General features: G+C 38.7%; 1 non-coding gene across 1 annotated transcript; it reads left to right on the forward strand.

Moving 5' to 3' along the window:
• The first annotated feature begins 7230 nt into the window (after nucleotides 1–7230).
• LOC122223305 lies at nucleotides 7231–7337 on the forward strand. Its single transcript, XR_006204190.1, has one exon. It is a non-coding gene; the product is annotated as a U6 spliceosomal RNA (small nuclear RNA).
• The last annotated feature ends 3819 nt before the right edge of the window (nucleotides 7338–11156 follow it).

Here is an 11156-nt window from a genome sequence, read left to right on the forward strand (position 1 = left end):
TGTCTGTTCTAAAGCCCTGTTTTTAAAACATATTCACCATATTCTGTAATTATGTATCCCAAGAAGAAGATACAGACGCTTCCTGAAACAATTTTGGAATGGTTTATATCAGACTGAATAGACAGTCACCTAATTACTAGGAGCAACCTCTTTGCCTAAAGACAAAGGTGGGAAAGCCATTGTTTTCTAATAAGGGATTTATCTGGAGAGGAGGAAAGCTTTCAAGGAAAGTCAAGACTTTGATAAGCCTTTCAGATTTGGCAAACCAAATCTCATGGAAATTTATATTTATACTCTTTGTGGCCATACAGATACCAGATGCTATGATTTTCCTTTTTCAACTGTAGGCACATTGGAAGGAAAGGATCCAAACCTTCCAAGTTGATCTGTAGTTCTAGAAAGGGAATTGCAGTCTTTCTTTGGGTTAACCTGAAAGCAGACACAATGCTTTACTTGAGATTAAGTAGTCATCTTACAAGATTTCTAACAACATTGAGCAACCTGAAGGAAAAAGGTATTGTATCAGTCAGTTATATCCAATAATGTTGTGTAGCAGACGACCCTAAAATTCAGTGACAGTAGACAATAAATATTTATTTCTCACTCATGAATCAGTCTACTGCAGTTTGGCTGATCTAAGTTGGCCTCAACCACAGATTGGGTTCAAGTCTCTAATTCTCCTTGGACAGTGGCTACTTAGACATATTACTCTCGTAGGAAAAGTTAAAAGCAAAAGAAGGCAAGCACGACTGCAGAAAAACACCTACAGCCTTTTCTTTAAGCCTTGGTCAAAACAAATCATAAACCAGTCCCAAAATCAAGGTGCAGGGAAGCATCCACCACTTACCATGCAACCAAAACAAATCATATGGCCAAGCCCAACATCAATAGGACGAGAAAGTATACTCCTTCCATGGGGGCAGGAGGAGGAAGAAAGGAGAGAATATTTGCTTAACTATAATCTAATTAGTCACAGAAATGTTACCTATATTTTACACATAAGAAAACTGAGGTCACTTGCTCCAAGTACAGAGTTAGGAGTTGAATCAAGTTCTATATTTTTCCAAACTTCATATTCTTTTAATTCACTTGATACCCTCCAGGTAACAGAAGAGAAAATATAAGGGGCACCTGGGTGGCTCAGTCGCTTGAGCGTCCAACTTCAGTTCAGGTCATGATCTCACAGTTTGTGAGTTTGAGCCCCACGTCAGGCTCTGTGCTGACAGCTCAGAGCCTGCAGCCTGCTTTGGATCTGTGTCTCCTTCTCTTTCTCTCTGCCCCTCCCCCACTTGTGTTCTGTCTCTCTCTGTCTCTCAAAAGTAAATAAATGTAAAAAAAAATTTTTTTTAAAGAAGAGAAAATATAAGGAAACATTGTCACAGAGGTGATAGACAACAATGGATTAAAGAGACATGTTTATAAACTAAGACCAAGGAATGCCTAAAAGTAGGAACAACACATAGAAGTTAGTCTACCCATGAATAGACACTTTTCCAAAGAAGACATCCAGATGGCTAACAGACACATGAAAAGATGCTCCACATCACTCATCATCAGGAAAATACAAATCAAACCCACAATGAGATACCACCTCACAGCTGTCAGAATGGCTAACATTAACAACTCAGGCAACAATAAATGTTGGTGAGGATGTGGAGAAAGGAGAACCCTTTTGCACTGTTGGTGGAAATGCAAACTGGTGCAGCCACTCTGAAAACCAGTATGGAATTTCCTCCCAAAGTTAAAAATAGAACTACCCTATGACCCAGCAACTGCATTACTAAATATTTACGCAAAGCATACAAAAATGCTGATTCAAAGGAGCACACACACCCCAATGTTCATGGCAGCACTATCAACAATAGCCAAAATATGGAAAGAGCCCAAATGTCCATCAACTGATGAATGGAAAAAGAAGACGCGGTATACAGGGGCGCCTGGGTGGGTCAGTCAGGCGTCCGACTTAGGCTTAGGTCATGATCTCGCAGTTTGTGGGTCCAAGTCCCACACTGGGTTCTGTGCTGACAGCTCAGAGCCTGGTGCCTGCTTCGAATTCTGTGTCTCCCTCTCTCACTGCCCCTACCCTCTGTGTCTCTCTTTCTGTCTCAAAAATAAATAAACATTAAAAAATTAAAATAAAAAAAGATGGGGTATACATGTGTAATGGAATATTACTCAGTGATCAAAAAGAATGAAATCTTGCCATTTGCAACAACACAGAGTGTATTATGTTAAGTGAAATAAGTCAAGCAGAGAAAGAAAAATATCATATGATTTCACTTATATGTAGAATTTAAGAAACACAATAGATTAACATAGGGGAAGGGAAGAAAGGATAAAATAACAGAGAGGGAGGCAAACCATAAAAGACTCTTAAACATAGAGAACAAATAGGGTTGCAGGAGGAGAGGTGGATGGGAGAATGGGGTAAATGGGTGATGGACATTAAAGAGGACACTTGGGATGAGCACCAGGTGTTATACGTAAGTGATGAATCACTAAAATCTAGTCCTGAAACCAATACTACAATATATATTAACAGGAATTTAAATTTTAAAAAATTAAAAAAAAGAAATTAATCTACCAAACACAGTCATTTCATCATTCAAAAAATATTACTGAACACCCACAAGGCACTAAATAGGCACTAGAGAAAGCCAGGATTGTCACTCTAAATAGGCACCTGTGAGTATTAGATGACAGTTAAAAGGAGCCAAGCTGGACAGGCTGCATCTTTCTAGATCCTTTTGAGGACCTCTTGTTATATGTACTCCTTGCCATCTAACTGCCCCACCCTACCAGGCCTGACCACCTAATGCCTATTCCCCCAAGCCCTCCTCCACAACCAGCCAGCTCAGTACCTTAAAGCAACCCAGACCTCCTTCCACCAAGACCAAGCACGACAAGACCATTCTGACAGGTGGCCCATCACTGGAATAACTTCTTAAACCATCCATCACTTTCTACCCCATTTATCTTAACTTTCCCTACTACAGTTTTCTTGCTGCCCCTCCTATCACCACACTGTTACCTTATATTTATACACACCTCACCTCTCCTGACGATAATCTCTGCTGGTTCAACAATAGTGACTGTCTCTCCATCACAATAATAAATTCTTGGATTACTTCATGTAACCATATAATACTCAAGTACTTTACAGTCCAGTCCTGCATGAAATAATTTAAATATTCATTGAAGTTGCCCAGACTTCACCCATAACACCCAGCAAAGGTTATTAAAATCCTTTCACCATCATTTTCTTCCCATTAGTATGGTATCTGTCCCTAAAATTTCTTTACTTTCTTTAACCCAAACTCTCCCCCAAAATTCATGGGTATCTAGTCCCTACCGATTCTTTTTTTTTTTTTTTTAATCTTTCCTTTCCCTTTATCCTTTTGTTCTGTCAGTGCTCAAGGGCCCATTCAATGAGCCAGGTGCCTTCCAGCCTCAGAGTGTTGGCCTGACTGTTCTCTCTGCTCTGAAATGCTCTTTATCTAGACATGCACCTAGTTCACTCTTGCCTCTCTTTCAGGCCTTTGCTAAAATGCCACCTGCACTGTGAGCCCTTCTCAGATCACCCCAGGTAAAATTGGATGTTCTTAACCTACAATCTCTACCTCTAACCTCCTTCCCTGCTTTCTCTATTTCCATAGCACTTATCACCATCTGACATATATTTTAATTTATCTTCTGTCTTCCCTCTCTAGAGTGCGAGCTCCATAAAGGAAGGGCTGTTGTCTGTTTTATTTCCTGCTATATCCCCAGCACACTGCCCAGTACATAGTGGGCTTTCAAAAATATGTATTTACTCATTATTATTATTATTCTGTATAATAAAGGACCAAAAAGAAATTGGCAAAATTGAGGGTGGTGGGGGAGATGAAGAAGAAGACAGCTGTGAATACTCAGCATGTAATATCTTTTCTTTCTTTCACTCTTTCACAGTATACCATTGTCCTTGGTCTAACTTAGCCCCCAAGATCCTCCCACTTATATAGGCACCTGCCCAGCCGCTGTCTCTGGGCCACCCCATAACCATTGTGTCACTCCATTCCCTCACATCTTCCCCAGTGATCTGAACATACTCTGTTTCACTCTCTAGAAAACCAGGAAATCCTTTCATCCACTTTTGATATACTCAGTCTACAGTTCCAATGATTCCTCATAGTGCATGTGGTGCTGTCTGGGGTTGTTCTTAAAGAACTTCCCATAAAAACAAGGACTTAACCTATAGAATCAATCTCTAATGGTTAGAGATTAGGCTTGTAAATCAAGAAGTACACCTGAGACACCATCAGTCATAGTTCCTCAGCAGAAAAGCAGCTCATCTGCATGTCATGTGAGAGGATTTTTCTGTTTAGAAATGAGGTCACCCAAATAGACCACAGGATCACTGATCTCTGTGATGTGACCATAGAGAGATACCTAAAGTGTTATGCCCTCAAAATGTAATGGCATTAGAGTGTTTCTGAGCACAGACATGTCATGAAATGTGGTTCAGGGATTATCAGTGGATACATATTTTACCCTTGTTCTTCCTAGCTCCCATTTACCATAGATAATTGGGAATTGACTGAATCAGATTAGACAGTAAATAGGCCAGCAATTTATTTCTAATAAAATCAAATCAACACTTATACTCTCTGTCCCTATCTATTCCTTTACACTGTTAGGATAAAATAACACATATATAATATATATGTGAATATACCACTTCAACAGTCAGAATTATAAAATTAAAACATAAAGCAACAAGAAGAAAATGTGGGTAAATACTCATCTGAGGTATGTAAGGGAAGGAATATTTAATCATAAAAAGAAAGGAAGAAACAACAAAGAAAAAGATACTTTATTTCATAAAATATAAAACCATAACTATTATTTGCATCCAGTGATGAAAAAGGTTTTATATATCTTACATATAAAGAGTTCCTACAAATCAATAAGAAAAACATAACCACCCTATATACAAAAATAAATGAAATCATGAATAGTCAATGAACAAAAAAGAAAATAAAAAATCATGAGTAAACATGTAAAAAAATGTTTAACCTCACCAATAATCAAGAAAGTACATATGAAAGCAAGATGATGTTTTCTGCCTATAAATTTGCAAAGATTTTTTTTTTTAATCATTACAGTCAATGGTGAGAAGGATGCAGAAAAATAAATGCTTTTATATAATGCTGCTGGAAAACCAGTGAGCCCTTTCTGGAGGGAAATTTGGCAATTTATTTTTTTTTTATTTTATTTTTAACGTTTTATTTATTTATTTATTTATTTATTAAGTTTATTTATTTTTTTTTTTTAATTTTTTAATATATGAAATTTACTGTCAAATTGGTTTCCATACAACACCCAGTGCTCATCCCAAAAGGTTCCCTCTTCAATACCCATCACCCACCCTGCCCTCCCTCCCACCCCCCATCAACCCTCAGTTTGTTCTCAGTTTTTTGTTTTTTTTTTTTTTTTTTTAGTTTGTTCTCAGTTTTTAACAGTCTCTTATGCTTTGGCTCTCTCCCACTCTAACCTCTTTTTTTTTTTTTTTTTTCTTCCCTTCCCCTCCCCCATGGGTTTCTGTTATGTTTCTCAGGATCCACATAAGAGTGAAACCATATGGTATCTGTCTTTCTCTGTATGGCTTATTTCACTTAGCATCACACTCTCCAGTTCCATCCATGTTGCTACAAAAGGCCATATTTCATTTTTTCTCATTGCCACGTAGTATTCCATTGTGTATATAAACCACAATTTCTTTATCCATTCATCAGTTGATGGACATTTAGGCTCTTTCCATAATTTGGCTATTGTTGAGAGTGCCGCTATAAACATTGGGGTACAGGTGCCCCTATGCATCAGTACTCCTGTATCCCTTGGATAAATTCCTAGCAGTGCTATTGCTGGGTCATAGGGTAGGTCTATTTTTAATTTTCTGAGGAACCTCCACACTGCTTTCCAGAGCGGCTGCACCAATTTGCATTCCCACCAACAGTGCAAGAGGGTTCCTGTTTCTCCACATCCTCTCCAGCATCTATAGTCTCCTGATTTCTTCATTTTGGCCACTCTGACTGGCGTGAGGTGGTATCTGAGTGTGGTTTTGATTTGTAAGCAATTTATATATATTATTTTTTATATAGTAATTTCATCCTTAGCAATATATCCTTTAAAAAATCATCAAAGTTTGGGGCGACTGGGTGGCTCAGTAGGTAAGCATCCAACTTCCACTCAGGTCATGATCTCACGGTTCATGGGTTTGAGCCCTGCATCAGGCTCTGTGCTGACAGCTCAGAGCCTGGAGCCTGCTTCGGATTCTGTGTCTCTCTCTCTCTGCTCCTCCCCCTCTCACACTCTGTCTCTCTCTCAAAAATAAATAAACATTAAAAAAAAATTTTTTAAATCATCAAAGATTTACACAAATGTTTATTTATAGTGATGTTTGTGCTGTCTAGGGTTTTTTATATTAGAAATACCCTAAATGCTTAATAATAAAGAAAGGCTAGGTAAATATTGACAGTCATACAGTAAAATACTATAAAACCACTGAAATTATTTAATTGTGGAAGATTGTTTTTTCCAAAAATGACTGCCACAATATGTGTGATTGCATATGCTCTTTCAGAGCCTCACCATTTCCCACTGTGGTAGCTGAATAATGGCCTCCCAAAGATGTCCACGTCCCAATCCCTGGCACTTGTGAGTATATTTTACCTTACATGGTAAAAGGAATTTTGCAGATGTGACTAAGCTAAAGACCTTGAGATGGAAAATTATTCTGGATTGTATAAGTAAGTCCAATGCAATCACAGTCCTTTTAAGAGAGAGGCAGGGGGATCAGAGTCAGAAGAGAAAAAAAAGAATGTAATGATGAGCACAGAGGGTCACAGCCAGAGAGAGATTTGAAGATGCTACAATGCTGGCCTTAAAGACAGAAGGGTCATGGAACCAAGGAGGGCAAGCTGCCTCCCAAAGCTAGAAAAGACAAGGAAATGGATTGTTCCCTAAAGCCTCCTAGGACACCTTGATTTGGCCCAGTGAAACTCATTTCAGAATTCTGACCTCCAAAACTGTAAGATAACAAATCTGTGTTATTTTAAATTTGTGAAGTCAATGTCTCAAGGGGAGAGCTTCTGTGGGCTTTGGGGTGGATTTTTGTGATGGCTTTGGTGATGAGCATGTGGCAGAGGAAGGCTGTGTGATTTCCAAAACTAAGTCCTAAAAGGTGAGTTAGTGCTCACTCTGGCAGCACATACACTACAATTGGAACAATATGGAAAAGATGATCACGGCCCCTGCACAAGCATAACAAAAAAATTCATGAAGTGTTCCATATTTGTATTGTTAAATCACTGTATTGTACACATGAAACTAATATTACACTGTATGTTAATTATAATGGAATTAAAATTTTTAAAAATAATATTTTTTTAAGGTGAGTTAGGTTCAGCCTGGCCTTTCTTTATGGACATCTACTTGTGGAGCCCTGAGCTGCCATGTAAGAAGCATGCTACCCTGAAGCCACTATGCAGAAGACAACACATCTGAGACTGGAAGAAATACCCAAGAAACTAGCTGTTCCAGGCTCCAGCTGTGTGAGTCTTTCCAGCCCATAAGCCAAATATGTGAGTAATCAAACTTCAGATAATTAGCCCAAGCCTGACTACAAATACATAAAATACCCTGAACAAGCTGAGCCTTGTCAACGGCAGAACCATGAAAATCATAATAAAATTGTTCTGTTGTTTTATGTCATTAGGTTTTGCATTGGTTTCATGCATCAATGAGTAACTAATATATTAATGATAAAGAGAAATGTTCAAAATATAATATTAAGAGAAAAAGTAGGGGCACCTGGCTGTCTCAGTTGGTAGATCATGTGACTCTTGTCTCAGGGTCATGAGTTCGGCCCCACATTGGGTGTAGAGCCTACTTTAAAAAAAAAAAAAGCAGTCTAGGGGCACCTGGGTGGCTCAGTAAATTAAGTGTCTGACTTCGGCTCAGGGCATGATCTTGCAGTTCATGGATTCGAGCCCCACGTTGGGCTCTGTGCTGACAGCTCAGAGCCTAGAGCCTGCTTCAGATTCTGTCTCCTTCTCTCTCTGCCCCTCTGCCACTCGTGCGCATGTGCATGCTCTCTCTCTCTCGAAAATAAACATTAAAATTTTTTTTTCACTGAAAACTATAGAAACCTTATGAAAGAAATTGAAGAAGACACAAAAAAATGGAAAAAGATTCCATGCTCCTGGATAGGAACAATAATATTGTTAAAATGTCAATGCTACCCCAAAGCAATCTACATATTCAGTGCAATCCCTATCAAAATAACACCAGCACTCTTCACAGAGCTAGAACAAACAATCCTAAAATTTTTATGGAACCAGAAAAGACCCCGAATAGTCAAAGCAATCTTGAAAAAGAAAACCAAAGCAGGAGGCATCACAATCCCAGACTTCAAGCTATACTACAAAGCTGTAATCATCAAGACAGAATGGTACTGACACAAGAACAGACACGCAGATCAATGGAACAAAATAGAGAACCCAGAAATGGACCCACAAACATATGGCCAACCAATCTTTGACAAAGCAGGAAAGAATATCCAATGGAATAAAGACAGTCTCTTCAGCAAGTGGTGCTGGGAAAACTGGACAGAGACATGCAGAAAAATGAACCTGGACTACTTTCTTACACCATACACAAAAATAAACTCAAAATGGTTGAAAGACCTCAATGTAAGACAGGAAGCCATCAAAATCCTCAAGAAGAAAGCAGGCAAAAACCTCTTTGATCTTGGCCACAGCAACTCTTAACACGTCTCTGGAGGCAAGGGAAACAAAAGCAAAAATGAACTATTGGGACCTCATTAAGATAAAAAGCTTCAGCACAGCGAAGGAAACACTCAGCAAAACTAAAAAGCAATCAACAGAATGAGAGAAGATATTTGCAAACGACATATCAGATAAAGGGTTAGTATCCAAAATCTATAAAGAACTTATCAAACTCAACACCCAAAACACAAATAATCCAGTGAAGAAATGGGCAAAAGACATGAATAAACATTTCTCCAAAGAAGACATCCAGATGGCCAAGAGACACATGAAAAAATGCTCAATATCACTCATCATCAGGGAAATACAAATCAAAACCACAATGAGATACCACCTCACACCTGTCAGAATGGCTAACATCAACAACTCAGGCAACAACAGATGTTGGCGAGGATGTGGAGAAAGAGGATCTCTTTTGCACTGCTGGTGAGAATGCAAACTGATGCATTCACTCTGGAAATCAGTGTGGAGGTTCCTCAAAAAATTAAAAATAGAATCACCCTACGACCCAGCAATTGCACTACTAGGTATTTATCCAAGGGATATAGGTATGCTGTTTCAAAGGGGCACATGCTCCCCAATGTTTATAGCAGCACTATCAACAATAGCCAAAGTACGGAAAGAGCCCAAATGTCCATCAATGGATGAATGGATAAAGAAGATGTGGTATATATACCACATATATATATCCCCACACACACACACACACACAATGGCAACCAAAAAGAATGAAATCTTGCCATTTGCAACTACATGGATGGAACTAGAGGGTATTATGCTAAGTGAAATTAGTCAGAGAAAGACAAAAATCATATGACTTCACTCATATGAGGACTTTAAGACACAGAACAGATGAGCAAAAGGGAAGGGAAGCAAAAATAATATAAAAACAGGGAGGGGGACAAAACATAAGAGACTCTTAAATAAGGAGAACAAACAGAGGGTTACTGGAGGGGTTGTGGGAGGGGGGTTGGGCTAAATGGGTAAATCACTGTTGCACCATATGCTAACTAACTTGGATGTAAAATCAAAAAAAAAAATTTAAGTAGTCTATAGACTACCATAAGGATGTGTGTATGTGTGTTTGTGCGTGCATGTGTACAGAGAAAAAACTTGGATGTCACCAAAATATGTTGTATAAAATGGTTATCTCTGTGTGCTGGGTGAGGAAATTAGTATCTTCTACTTTATATTTTTTATATTTCTAAAGTCTATAAAAGAAATACGCATTCCTTTTGTAATCAGGAAAAATATTTTAATCCCTTTAGATCCTACTACTTTCAAATATATCATGATTGCAGAAAGCATATGAGTATATCCAGTACAGGAACACTTACATTCACACATGTATGTACATCCTGAAGATAAAGTCAATAGAACAGGAGAAGGGATCACTTGGTTAATCAGAGTGAGAACATGAACCTTTAAATCCTACTTTTATTCCTCCCTTTCCTATAGGAGAAATGGCAGCCAATATCTTATAATATGGGGTCAAATACCTAATCCTTTTAGCCACTCCCATCTCAATTGTAATTGACTGATGCTACTGGGTTTGGATTCTTTTCTGTGACACAGATAAAAGATTGTCTATAGCTTCTCCCAGGAGAAGGAAAGTAAACCACCTTTTTGAGAATCAACCCTTTCTCTGGGGAGAAAATTCACTAAAATTCACTAGGATTTTGCTGTTCTCTGTGAGTACCTCTGAAAGATGGGACCTGGAGAAGAGTCAGAGGTACAATAAGAAAGTCGAAAGGAGGGGGAGATCCCAGGACTCTGCCACATCCCATTAAATTTTCATGATAACCTTGCAAATAGAACTCACAATCCCCGTTTTACAGATGAGAATATTTAGGTTCAGAAAGGCTAAGCAGTTCACCCAAGTCAAAGAGCTAATAAGTGGCAGAGCTGACCTTCCAATACAAAGTTTCTTATGGTAACACTGCACTTGAATTCCCTTTGCCTCAGTTCCTACCTTCAGCATTGTCATGTGAATTAAATGTTTGAATATATATATCATATGATACGGAATAACGCCTACAACTTGAAAATACCTCATTATCAGTATTAGCTGGCATCTTAATTGTACGACTCAAAGTCACATCGTAAAGTACAAGCAGGCCCTGGGGGGCCTACAACTGTCCTCCTTTCAAAAATCCTGCATTCAGCATCTCATTTTTGAGTGGGGCAGCAGCCTACTTAGCAGTGGTTGTTTTTCCATGAAAACTAAAGCTGGATCTGGAGCCCACAGAGTAGCAGCCTAGTGACCCACCTCAGACACACATTTCCCGTGCTCTTTTTCAAACTGCACAATAGCTCTCACACAGTCCA

Source organism: Panthera leo, chromosome B3 (assembly GCF_018350215.1).
Source record: "Panthera leo isolate Ple1 chromosome B3, P.leo_Ple1_pat1.1, whole genome shotgun sequence".
NCBI lineage: Eukaryota > Metazoa > Chordata > Mammalia > Carnivora > Felidae > Panthera > Panthera leo.